This window comes from Mus caroli, unplaced genomic scaffold, assembly GCF_978045245.1.
Source record: "Mus caroli unplaced genomic scaffold, Mus_caroli_1 scaffold_7, whole genome shotgun sequence".
In the NCBI taxonomy this organism is placed as follows: domain Eukaryota; kingdom Metazoa; phylum Chordata; class Mammalia; order Rodentia; family Muridae; genus Mus; species Mus caroli.
In genome coordinates, this window is record NW_028227262.1 from 46,115,160 (window position 1) to 46,128,135 (window position 12,976).

Consider the following 12,976-nt stretch of genomic DNA (forward strand, 5'->3'; position numbering starts at 1 on the left):
GCCACCATGTGATCCAATTGTTTTCACCGACAAAAAAAAAAAAAAACCAAAGTTATGCTATTTGCGCAGGGTTTTGGTTGAGCTCAAAGGCTGGGGATTTCAGTCATTTTATGTTCACATCCAGATCGTCCAATCCAAGTCTATCTCTGTGTACTTATAGAAATAAAAGTGACCAGACCGATTTAATGGATTCCTTGTCAAAACTAAATTGGGATTAGTTTCATAACCGATTCATTGAAGTCTTAGCAAATTAATTTCTTTCTAGCATAGTCATGGAACAAGAATAAAGTTAGGGTTAGTATGGGGACTGCGTGTGTTGAATTCTTGTAAACATCACAGTCCACTATCTGGAGTGTCTGTCTGTGACTCCTTCCTTCCTCCCATCAATTTATCCATCTATTATATTATATTATATTATAGATAATATCTACGCTATTATCTATCTATCTATAGCGTACCCTTAATAATTATGTTTTAATGATAAAAGTGGCGATTTTGCGAGATTATGTTAGCTCAGCTGCAAGAGACCTGGAATCTATGTCCTTAAAAACCGGTGCTACCTAGATGCCAGCTGTGAGGCAGGAGGCCACCCAGCGGTGACTTGCTGACCGCCAACCATCCAGCTCTTCCTGGTCCCTTCTGTGGCTGGACAGAAGCAAGCCGGCTCTGGCAGCTCAGAGCTCAGGCAGGGACCGGTGGCAGCGGGGCGCGGAGGCGCAGCGGGAGGGTGGTGGTGCGAGCAGCGTGAGGCGCAGGACCCTGTTGGCTGCGCCGCCGCGCTCCCCGCCCCTTTCTCCCACCCTCTGCCCCCCTCCTTTCCTCCCTCCCTCCAGTGCTCGCGCGGGAGCAGGAGCCCCAGCCTGAGCGGCACAGGCGCAGGCAGCGCACCTTCGGCGCCTGCAGCAGCCACAGCAACCTGGCGCGCGGTGGCGCCGGCGGCGGGCGGGCGGGCGCCGCGAGTCCGACAGGGAAGTGTGCCGAACCTTGCAGAACAGCGCGGACGGGGGCGCTGCGGCCAAGGCGGCGGCTCGCAGGAGCGCGCAGGGCAGCCCCCCGGGCTAGCCAGCGGCAGCGGCGGGCCGGGCCGGCGGGGCGGGCGCCTTGCAAGCTGGTGCATCTAGGTAGGTCGGGGTTGTCCTCTTGCTCACTACTACAGTCCTGGCTCTGGGATGAATCACCTGTCTGGGAAACTTTACCCACTGGTTTTAAGGCTCTACGGCTGCGAAAGTTTGTTTGCTTGGGAGATAGATGCACTTGATGGGTCTAGAGTAAAAGATGCTTCTGGGGCCGGTTTGCCAGGGGACATGATTTCCCCACTCTGGGCTAGGATCGATTTGGGGATGAGACGGTTTCTCTGGCCGAGAAGCTGGTAAAAAAAAAAAAAAGCAACCAATTCTCCTCTTAATAGAAGCCACTTGGCTATTGAAAGTTGAAGGGGGGGGGGTGCGGAGGAAAGTTGGGAGCCCTAGGGATGCTGAGAGAGAATCCCAGGGCATAGTCCGGGGTTAAGAACCAGATGCTGTTTTCTGTCTGAAGCTGTGGTCCTGACTCACAGATCTGAGTAAGTCAGGGTGGATGTGCCTGTTAGCACCCAAGTTTTCTCAGCTGCGTTTTCTTTCCGCTCAGAAATAGGCAGCTCTAAGTGGAATCCCTTGTAGATTTTTTTTTTTTTCTTTTTCTTTTTCTGATAGACTGTAGTTCTTCTGCCTTGACTCGAGAGCTGTCAACCTTATGTTCTCAGGAGCCCTGTAATGCTCATACAGAATATCTGAAGCAGAAAACCGGGAAGTGCCAACCCGGACTCCCGGGTCAGACTATAGGCACTTTCTAGATGGATTGTCCCTTACTTCTGATTGCATGAAATGCAAGGCTTCTGGGCTCTGCTTGCGCAGGGCTCCACTGCTCCGCAAGGGTCCTACCTACAATTGGGCTCTCTTACTGATTTACAAAAAGATACGCTCAGACGAATGATTTAAAAAACCAACGGTGCCAGCTCTGTGAGGACGGCAAACCTGTATTTAGAAGAGGATGGGAGCAGACAGCTCTCGGAAAGGAAAGGGGCAGTTTCCTAACCCCAATCGCATATGTCCAGAAGTAGAGCTACAGAAAGAATCCGCCTGTGATGTGTGTGATGTGCGAAGGTGGTCAGAAAGCCCAGCTCATTTGGGGAGTAGGTCAACCCCCAAATCATTTTAGAATGATTAAGCAAAAATAACTAAACACACATGCACAGTACAGGAGGATGTGTGTCGTGATTTCTGTCTACCCCCACATAGATGAATATCCCCCTAGGTGAGAAAACATTCTGATCTGTAAATAGATTAAAACTGGGAATTAGTAAGAACACCGAGTCAGAGTCCCTCGGAGACGGAAAGGAGGAGTAATTGCCTTTCAAAGAGCTATTATATTCTCAATAGCAAGTCAGACTCCTTACTTAGTTTTTGCAGCAGTAGCTGTGTTTGCTAGCTCTAACCTGACTTTGCCTGCATGCTGGTGGGTGGTTTTTAACCCTCTGTGTTGTGATTCCTGTCACGAGGGAAGAAGCCTGCAGGTTAGCCTCCTTATAACTAAGTGTAACATTTGTAGAGTGCTTAATATTTGCATGTCACCTTGCATGTTCTTGTGTGTGTTCATAAAAGATATTTGATGGGATTGAGGACATGTGAAGAGATCTCTGTATGCACACTCTCGGTAGAGTTCAGATCTCTGAATGCTTGCGTGCCCTAGGTTGAGACTCAATAACACACGTTTTTGTTTTTTGTTTGTTTGTTTGTTTGTTTTTGAAGAGGGTACTATTTGCTGAATGCTTTTACCAGCTAATGGTGAAGTTGCATGCAAGCCAGTGTTCCTCCTATGGAAAGATGGATAGCAGGGATGTAGAAGAGATAATTGATTTGCAGGCTAATAGATTCAGGCAGTGGCCGTCTCTGGCAATAGTACTGCAGATCCTCCTGACTGTCTAGGTGTCACAACATCTGTCTGAAGACGTGAAGGTATCCTGTCCTGTTCTCCAGGAGGATTCTAACTTTTAGATATCCTTCAGAACACAAGTAGACAGCCCAAGTGTTTCTCAAAATAGCAACACAATATTTAAGAGGACCAAAGTGCCAAGCAATTTGAAGTAGAGCAAAGATTAGCTGTAGACAATAAGCTGGAGTCTTTGAGTTGCTGACTTATCTTCAGTTTTTTTTTTCTGTCACATTTCATGCACGCCTAGTTATTACAAACTAACAGCCTCTTCACTCTACTAGCAAAATATACATCTTTCCTGTTTATAAGTGCCCAGTTCCCTTTCACTCATCCAGTCCACATCTGCTAGTTTTGTGTTTACTACATAATTTAAGTGTTCAACTTGAAGTTCCCATTAACTTCTAATACATTTGCCACTGAAACAGTATATAGTTATAATTGGCCCACGCAGACTGCCAGATCTGTATATCACTGTATTGTGGCACGGCCACAGACCAGAGTTGCTCTGGCTGGCTCCAAATTCTCTAGTTTCTCAATCACCATTCAGTGCTCATAGCAACAAAAGTAGGTTACTTGTATGCAGTAGGGGATAGGGAGATGACATAGGGACGCTCTGTTGCTATGCTTATTTCTTTGTGGTTTCTGTTGTGGGCAACTCCAGAACTGTATAGGTAAGCTATTTGGTCTTTGCCATTTTTTTTTTGTATTGAAAATGAACATACCTAAGGTACTTTAATATATACTGTGTGCATAAACCTGATGTGTGTGTATAGTAGAATTGCTAGCCTTGATATATGACTTCTCTACTTGTGCTTGGTAATCATACCTTAGATAGCATCATTTTTGAAAAAGAAAAGTATAGGAATATGGACGAGCAGGTAGTCTAAGAAGTTCTTTGAAGCTGAGTGTTGATGGTTTCTAGTTTGAGATCTAGACAGAGCGCTGGTCCTGAGTGGCTTCTATTTACAATCTCTCTCCACTCCAGCTCCTGTGTTTCTAGACTCAGTGTGAACATATCTTGGAAAATTTGTTTCTGAAGAAATGCACTCCCTGGCTGAAGCTTAGTATGCCAAGTTTCAATCCATAGTACATTTTTATTTTCCTCCTTTTATGTACATGTTATAAACAAGAAATAAGGGTTGGTAATAGAAGTACTGGCAGAACTTTATAGCATCTCAAACAGCTCTGCTACTCGGAATGTAAATGTTTGTAGAATCTTTACTGTGCAAAAAGCTGCCTTGCAAAGAGTGAGGGGGGAAAAATCTCAACTGATTTATTAAATCAGATAAGATAATTCAGAAGGTATGCATATTCTTCATTGCAGACATATTGGCATTTGGAAAAAATAGATTATATCTGTTATAGCAATTCCACTGCATTCTCTTAGGTGCCGTTAACTCAGATTGTAAATTTTGTACAACAGGAGAACAATTTTCTCTCATTTATTTTCTAAGTCACTTGACTTTGATTATCTTTCAGCCGTTAAGACATGAGATTCCTTGCAACCAACCTACTTTCCATTACTGATAAATGAGCCTGGTGATGTATTATTTTAATAGGATAAAGATTTCTGAGGACTGTTACTCTACTTCAGATATTCCTGCATGGAGAAACTGGAGCAACAGTGTGCTTCAAGTCTTTTGATTTGGACTCTGAGCTATTCCTCACATTTCCTGCCTTCATCCTTCTCCATCTAAATCATCCTGCTCCATATCACCAACTTCTCCTTCCAGGCCACTACATCAGGTTCTCTGTCTCCTTTCCCACTTGGTGTTCCATATCATTCTACCCAACTGGAACATGCATCATCCATACATGCATATATACATACATCCATACATCCATACATGCATTAAATTAGTTACTCTTCTATACATAATGTTTACATGCTTTCTGATTGCACTCCACATAAAATACAATCTACTAAACATCACCCATGGAGCTAAGTGGGATTTAAGCACTTAGACCATGCTTTGGGAGCAAGAGCATCCTGAGTGTCTTGGACTTACTCACTTTGAGTTTTCCCAGCTTTGGAATGGCCGTGAAGTGCTCATTCATAAACAAATACTCATACTCAGACATAGGCCTATGGAGTTTTGACTGCTGATCAGCCCTTAGCCCACGGTTTCGACTCTACAGACTCACAGAGGGCTCTTTTGTTATGTATCTAATGCATGTTAGGAGTCCTCTCTAGACTCTGTGTGTTCATTTTCCTCATAGCCTTTCTCATCTCGTGGAACTGTCCATTTCACTGCCTGATTCCCAGTGAGCATTTTGTAAGTAGGCACTGTTTGTGTTCTGGTGTACAGCCTTTTACACTATGTGACTCAAATTGGTGCTGGAGAAACCCATGAGCACTGAGATTTTGGAGAGTGAGTTTGCATTGTCTGTTCCTAGCATCCCTGTGAGCAATGATCTTTACCAGGTGGTTCACATTCAGCAGAAGTCTGCTGTTGATTTGTGTTGTGTTCTTCCTGTCTCACTGGTCCTATATCTTAGGTCTCTGGAATATCTGCTCTTTCAAAGTCATCATGTATAAGTAGAATTCATTTTCAGTTTGACTTTGGTGAGTCATTCTCTCAATGTCTCTGTCAGCATCATCTACCCAGGTGTCCTCAATATGCTGTTGAACTGTCTGCTACCTTTGTTCTTGTAGCTTTCAATAGAATGGAAACATACCACTCTGTATATCTGTGTCAGTTTGTGTTAGCTGAATATCTAAACACTTCTATCTCTGTACCTGGCACTTCTATCCCTTACTGGCACCAAAAATAAACCTGGTTAAGAAGTAATCTTCACACTTTGTCTTGCTCCTGGTTTGTCTGATCCTAGAAGCTGTATTAAGCCATGAATTCAAGTATTCGGGTCACTGGATACCTCCCTGCTGAGATGAAAAAGAAAAACGCTGTTGACACAGCCTATCATCTTATGACTTCTTTATGCTAATTCTACCCTGCACATAGCCTTCTGGTTGCAAGGGGACTTCTTAAACTTTTCTTAGAATTTAAGTCTTCTCCTTTCCCTTTTGTGTGTCTAAAACATGTAGAACTCTGAAACGTGCAGGACTTCCAGTCTGTTGCAATCATCTATTTCAATTCAGATTGGCTTGGCCTCTGCAGAGAAGCCTTTACTTCTAGCCCTACCATTTAGCAGGTGATGCTGACCCATTTGGCCCTCTAGTTGACTCATACCCCTGTAAAACCACTGAGACTTCTATATTCAGCCATTCTTAAAAAGCACTTAGTTTTAGGGAGGATGGACTATAATTTAGTACCGTAAAATTGTTTAATATCTGCCTTTTCTAATATTCTGGAACAATACATCCATATTAAGAATTTGTTAAATATCAATTTAATTAAAGTCTACCATTTTTTATTGAGTTCTGCTCTAGTTATATGGGGCTGCTTGCAGTCCTTTACATGTATACTTGTAAGATATTTTTACTTATGAATTTTTGAGTGATAGGTCATACGTTGATAGCAAATGGTATGATTAGAATTTAGAAAATCCCTTTACAGTCCGGTGGCGGTGCCACAGGTCTTTAATCTCAACACTCAGGAGGCAGAGACAGGTGGATCTTTGAGTCTCTGAGTTCCAGAACATCCTGGTCTACAGAGTGAGTTCTAAGACAGCCAGAGGTACACAGAAAAACCCTGTCTCAAAATAAAACAACAACAACAACAACAACAAACCCAAAATCCTAAAAAAGGAAAAGAAGAAAGAAAAGACAATCCTATGATAAATAGAATTTTCTTTAATAATAAGCTAAAGGTTCTATGTCCTGAATGTTCCTCTTCATATAATAATGATCTGATTTTAGTGGATTGAAGCAATTCAAGAGTCTCAAAATTCATTTTATTTTCATAAAATATGAACATCTGCAATAAACAAGTAAATGACTGAATCACAACAAATCAAAAGCATGTCCTGCTAAGCAGTAAACAGATATTTAGGAATGAGGGGAGGGAGGCTTTGTAGGTATCATTGCTTCAGCACCCATACGTTCACTGGCAGCCCCACATCCTGCAGAAATGGCCCTTGGTCTTGCAAACTTTATATGCCCCAGTACAGGGGAACGCCAGGGCCAAGAAGTGGGAGTGGGTGGGTAGGGGAGCAGGGCAGGGCGGGGGAGGGTATAAGGGACTTTCGGGATGGCATTTGAAATGTAAATGAAGAAAATATCTAATAAAAAATTAAAAAAAAGAAATGCTACCATTCTCTTGTTGCTTACTCCTGCATGTGTGTGTGTGTGTGTGTGTGTGTATACGCTTGTGCATAAGAGGCCAGAAATGAGTGTCAGATGTCTTTCTCAATTGCTTCCCTTATAGGCATCTTCAATATCAAAAACATTTTTGACAGGTGGTGTCTCACTGAACCTGTATCTCACAGATTAGGGTAGACCTGCTGGCCAGCAAGCTCCCAGGATCCTCCTGTCTTTGCCTAACACAGTGCTGGGTTTGTGCATATGTGCCTCTCTGGCTGGCTTTTATGTTATTGCTGAGTATCTTAACACTCTGCCCACTGCTCTGTTTCTCCAGCCCTTGTTGTCGCCCTGCAGAAGCGTGTTCTTGCCCTGCTGAGCTAACAGAGATTTTTTTTCAGTCCCTAGAAGACTTTCTGAAGCTTCTCACACGAGCCTCCTTAATCTCTTTTTCATCTAAAAATAAATAAATAAGTAATTGTAAGAGAAGTGGCATATATCAAAATAGGAGTTGATTCTATTTCTCAGCTTACTCACATGATTGCTGTTAACCAGAATATAGGCAATATTCAGTTTTCACCATTTTAAAAACCTGGGCCCCATGAGAGTATGAATAGCATTCTGTCTTCTGCACTGGTTCTCATATCTAAGATTTTGATTTAAAGAACAAATATCTCAAGAGATAGCATTTTCATGTTAGCAGTCACTGTTATATATTTTTGCAAATGTCTTCTCGGTTTGGAGTAATCTATTTCCATATATCTTTTCTGTAGAAATATTTCTGGTTCTTAAATTTCATGAATGCTCTCACCTTGAAGCTGCTGGATGTAAGAGTAACCGTGGAAATAAAAACTGCAAGAATTTTATCAAACTAGACATGACATTTGGGTGGCTCTCTACGGTCATCAGAGAGAGAATCTGGGTTGATAATACATTTGCAACATTCTACAGGTAACAAACATTTGTTTGTATGATCAGATCTGGGTAGGTTTTTCACACCACCAAAGTAAAAGTCAAACTGAATCTTCCTCTGCATGTTCTTACAGGAGCAGTCCAATTTTATTTCTTACATGGAAATAGGCACTCTCTAAAATAACTTAGCACATCGCAGAAGAAGGTAATGACACTTTTCAGGCAATTAAAATCAACCCGAACAATATAGCTAGTGATCTGATGTGATGTATGTTGCTCACTTGGCCTGGCCCCATCCGTGAATGTAAAGCAGCAGAGAGTGGCTGATTACCAGACATCAGCCCTAATTCTGGTGAATATTCGAGAGCTGTAGAATACAGATAAGACCTATTTGTTCCAGAGTGGGGTGTGCCTGACGACACTTCCTCCCCCTTTCCCTCCTTATCCCCGCCACCTATAGAAACACTTACATTTGTATGTATTAGACAGTTTAAGTCATTTTTCTCTGCTCCTCTCCGTGAATACTTGCTAGGGTTCTTTTTTTTCTTCTAAGTACAGCTAAGTGAAAGCTTTTTGTATAGCTGCATGACTTTAAAACTTGAACACCAAAGATTCTCTTTCCCATTCCATTAAATAAAAATATTCGCTTTCGCCATGGGAAGAGATGCATATTTGTATTTAGTGTTACTTCATTAGACTATTGCTTGGATATTTAACAGCGTTTTCTTCTGCTCAGTCATTCTGATAGTGTTTAGTAGCATTATTGGATTTGAAAAATGACAGAATGCTCAATATATGAGAGTTGTGTGTGTGTGTGTGTGTGTGATGAAACCCATCACATATGGTGTGAAGATGCTCACAGTAGCATGCATATTTGCATCTGATGGAAATTTTTGGAATGTGAGACTTGGCTCCTTTTAATTGAACAGCATCATGATTGTTGCTGTGAGATCCTTGAATAATATCTTTTGTTCTTTTTGTAGAAATTACACTTGAGGTCTGTCTCCTGAGTCTTGACTTGTTATTCTTCAAATCTTATAACACGATAGTTTTCTTGTTATATTTTTTCTTTCTACCCAGTGTTGATCTTCAGATGTCTGCCACTCCAGTTCACACACATACTTAGGCATATACATGGGTACACAAACAATGTGTAGGCTAGAGATAAGAGTGAGTTGGTGTTAATTCCAAATCATAAAATTTCTAAGGCAAGAGGTACAGACATTTTAAACTGTCCAGAGAGACGAGATTCATGCCGAATGTTGAGGTGACATACCGGATCATTTCAGGATTCAAACAACCCCATGATGTTTAAAGTGAGTCAATTTCTACTTCTAATTATTTTTCCTCCCCTCCAGCTAACTCTCCCCTTCCTTTCCATTTTTAGCTTTTCTTTCTTTAGGGTCAAATTTTAAATCACGCCTTCTGTACTGACCCCCCTAGAGGATTAGTTCTTTGAATTGTCTCCTATTGAACATATTGCACATGTTTGTTTGTACAGCCTTTATGGTACAGAGGAATGGAAAGACAAATTTTAATTTCCATCTTCAGGGAAGCATGTGTTCAGTAAACAATGAAGTACAGCAGCTTGGTGGCAGAGTGCCTACAAGGATAGGGCAGGGAGAGCATCCTCTGCTCTTGGCATGATGCAGTGTTCCTTTCTCCATGCCAGAGTGGCCCCTTGGGAAATCCTCACCTTCAGGTCAGAAGAGACTAGGTAGTTGGTGTTTACAGTAACTTCCTACTCTGAGTCACCTTTGTAAGTAGCCTTGATAGTCCTTTGGTAGTCTGCCAACAGAAAATAAATAGTCAGAACCTGGTTGAGGGAGGCGGCCTACCCCAGCTGAGCTGTCAGGGGACTGTGCAGCCTCAGTTAGGGCACAGCCAGCAATCAGTGCTTCACCAAGCGCTGTTTGCATCTAGAATCATCAGAAAATGTGTTTATTTAAACTACCAAGTTTCGAGAGGTATTTTAGGCAACAGTAACACACACAGCACACATAATTTAACATAAATGCTCCTTCCTTAAAAGATTTTTTTATAATTTTAAATTTTCTGAAAAAAAGGTATCTATCGACAGCATGTTGATCTGAAATTACACATATAGTAATGAATAAATTAATTAACATGCATAGTAGGTTACACATTTTTTTGTGGTAAAAATACTTAAAATCTGGTAATTTTTAAGTATATTGCATTTTTTAAAAAAATGTTGGCATATTGCTCAATAGATTTCTTAAAATTGTTCATCCTGCCTAATTAAAGTTCAGTCTTTTGACCAATGTCTTCTCCTGTGGCTGGCAGCCATTCTCTACTTTTGTGAGTTTAACATGATTTCCTAGTCCACAGAGGTGAGATCCTGTGGTGTTTCACCTCCTGTGAGGAGATCATGTGGTATTTCACTTCCTATGCCAGGCCATTCTCAACCTAAAATGAATAGTCTCCAATTTCACAGCTACTCTTGCAATGACAATTTTCTTCATTTTATGGCTGAATAGTATTTAAGTGTGTGTATGAGTTTTCTGTGTGTGTGTGTGTGTGTGTTTATATGTGACATTCATCAAGGAATGGACGTCAAGGTTGATCCTTTGTGTCTTGTGACTTGTAGCCGTGACTATTGTGAATAACACCACAGTGTATCTAAGGGTGCAGTTATCTGCTTCAATCTATTGGTTTCCTTTCACATACTGGCATGTTTAAATATATGTATGTATACACACACAGCAGTGGTGCTAACTGTAATTCTGAGGAATATCCACACTGATTTCCACACTGGTGGAATTAATTTGTGTCCCCACCAGTAGTGAGGAAGGCATCTTCTCTCTCTTTGTCCTCACTGGCTCTACTTTTGTCTAAATATCTCACACAGCTTCTATGGCGAATAACAGGATATGCCTAACCTGCAGGGCTCCGGCTTGTGTTTGCTAACATGATTGTCTTGCTCATTGCCTTGTGGTTTCCCATGAAATGCTCTTTTCAGATCTTTTGTTAATTTTAAGTCATAAAATTTGCTGTCTTCTTATTCAGTTTGCGACTTGCCCCTGTTTTGTGCATTAACCCTTGAAAATCTTAAAATTTACAAATTTTATTTTCATTTTGAACACTGTCGTTTAACTCTCTTGACGTTTTCTTGACTGTGAGGTTTTTTGTTTTTGCTTTTGTTTTTTTTTTTTAACTTTTATGTGTTTTACGCTCTTTTGGAGTTATATAGAAATAAATCATTGTGCATCCCACCATGACTGAGATTTTCTCCCAGGAGTCCTATCATAGTTTCGGGTTTTAGATCTTTTTTTTTTTTTTTTTTTGTTTTTGTTTTTGTTTTTTGTTTTTTTTTTGTTTTTTTTTTTAATATTTTTATTACATATTTTCCTCAATTACATTTCCAATGCTATCCCAAAAGTCCCCCATAGCGCCCCCCGGTTTTAGATCTTATGATTTAATCCTTGATTCATTTTGAGTTGCTCATTGCCTGACATCATTGGGCCCTAATCTCATTATTACCTGTGCAAATATCACGGTACTCAAATCATAATGAGTGATACTGAAAATATCATTTTACAACTATGCATTTTTGGATTTTTGTGTGGCAAATTGAGTGTTCATAAGTCTTGAATCAGGTCTGTGCATTCTTATCTATGGAGTGTTGTTGTTTTTAGTGCTGTAGCATTGTTGTAAGTCGTTAAAGTCAAGTAGTTTGATACTGTCAGCTCTATTTCTTTGGGGTTATGATTGCTTTGGCTATCTGGGATGGGTGGGTCTTTTGTGGTTTTCCATAAATTTTATTATCTAAATTTTTTATGAAAATATGTCATTGTGCCATGTTATTCATCATTGTGTCAGGATTATTTTACATAGTTTACTCTAGATTGTTGTTTGTATGCGGGTGAGGGCAGGTGAAAGATAAGGCTAGAGCCTGTGATGGGGCAGTGGAAGAAGAAGGCGGGCTGAGAGAGACAGACAAAGAGGGAGACAGAGACGAGGAGACAAGATGGAACCTATAGGAGAGGAAGATGAACCTGGTCCATGTGGCTTGAGTCACGGGTAGCTATGGATGTCATAGAAGAATGATAGAGTAATATAGGGCAATTTGTCCTATCTAGGTGGGCAGCATTTATCAATATCAATTGAGTTTAGAGTTCTTTGTGTAGGCATTTTGGGGATTAAGAATTTACTGGTTAATCTGACTGATCAATTACAAACCTCTGGAGATTTCTTTATTTGGGGCTCGGGATTTAGAGCCAGTAATGGGAGACTAGCAGCAGGGAACAGATGACTGGGAATGCAAGTAGTTCCATGGCAAGCAAACTTCAGGAAATTGGGCAGACTGCAGCTTGGGGATAGCCATGGGGACGGAAACCACCATTGCCTGAGAGTAGCTAGTGCTAGCTTGGACTTTTTTTTTTTTTTTTTTAATTTTACATGCTACAGTTGACTTTCTAGTATTATTGTTCTTAATATTTAATAGTACTTTTCCACTCTATGTTATTGAATATCTTTCTATTTCTTTCTCCCATTTCAAACATATTATTATATAAATGATGATTTGATGGATTAAATAAACATTATCTTACTTGATGCCATATCTCTTCTTGTTATAAATAGTCAGCTTTTGTTTGGGTATCATGCAATCCAGAGTCTCAGTGCATTTTAACAGCAAGCATGACCCACAGTCTTGTGTGGGGTCTATGGGTCTTTTGAGGATGAGGACGACTTTTTTTTCATGAAGTGGATGAATTGTACCCCTGCTCTATATGGTTTCACATTCAGGACTCCAGGGTGAAGTTCCGTTTCAGTAGTGGGTGCTATCACCTTCCATCTACAATCTCTAACATTAGACCAATGGTACTATTCCTTGCTTGGATCCTTCTGGTTGCTCATAGCCTTGACTCTCTG

General features: G+C 40.9%; 1 protein-coding gene across 2 annotated transcripts in view; it reads left to right on the top strand.

Moving 5' to 3' along the window:
• Positions 1-1,046: 1,046 nt before the first annotated feature.
• Positions 1,047-12,976, top strand: part of Cntn3 (contactin 3) — a 361,039-nt gene continuing 349,109 nt past the window's right edge. For both annotated transcript variants that reach the window (XM_021164805.3, XM_029478975.2), the window contains exon 1: positions 1,047-1,121. The gene's annotated coding sequence lies outside the window, so the exon portion shown is untranslated. The remainder of the gene's footprint in view (positions 1,122-12,976) is intronic.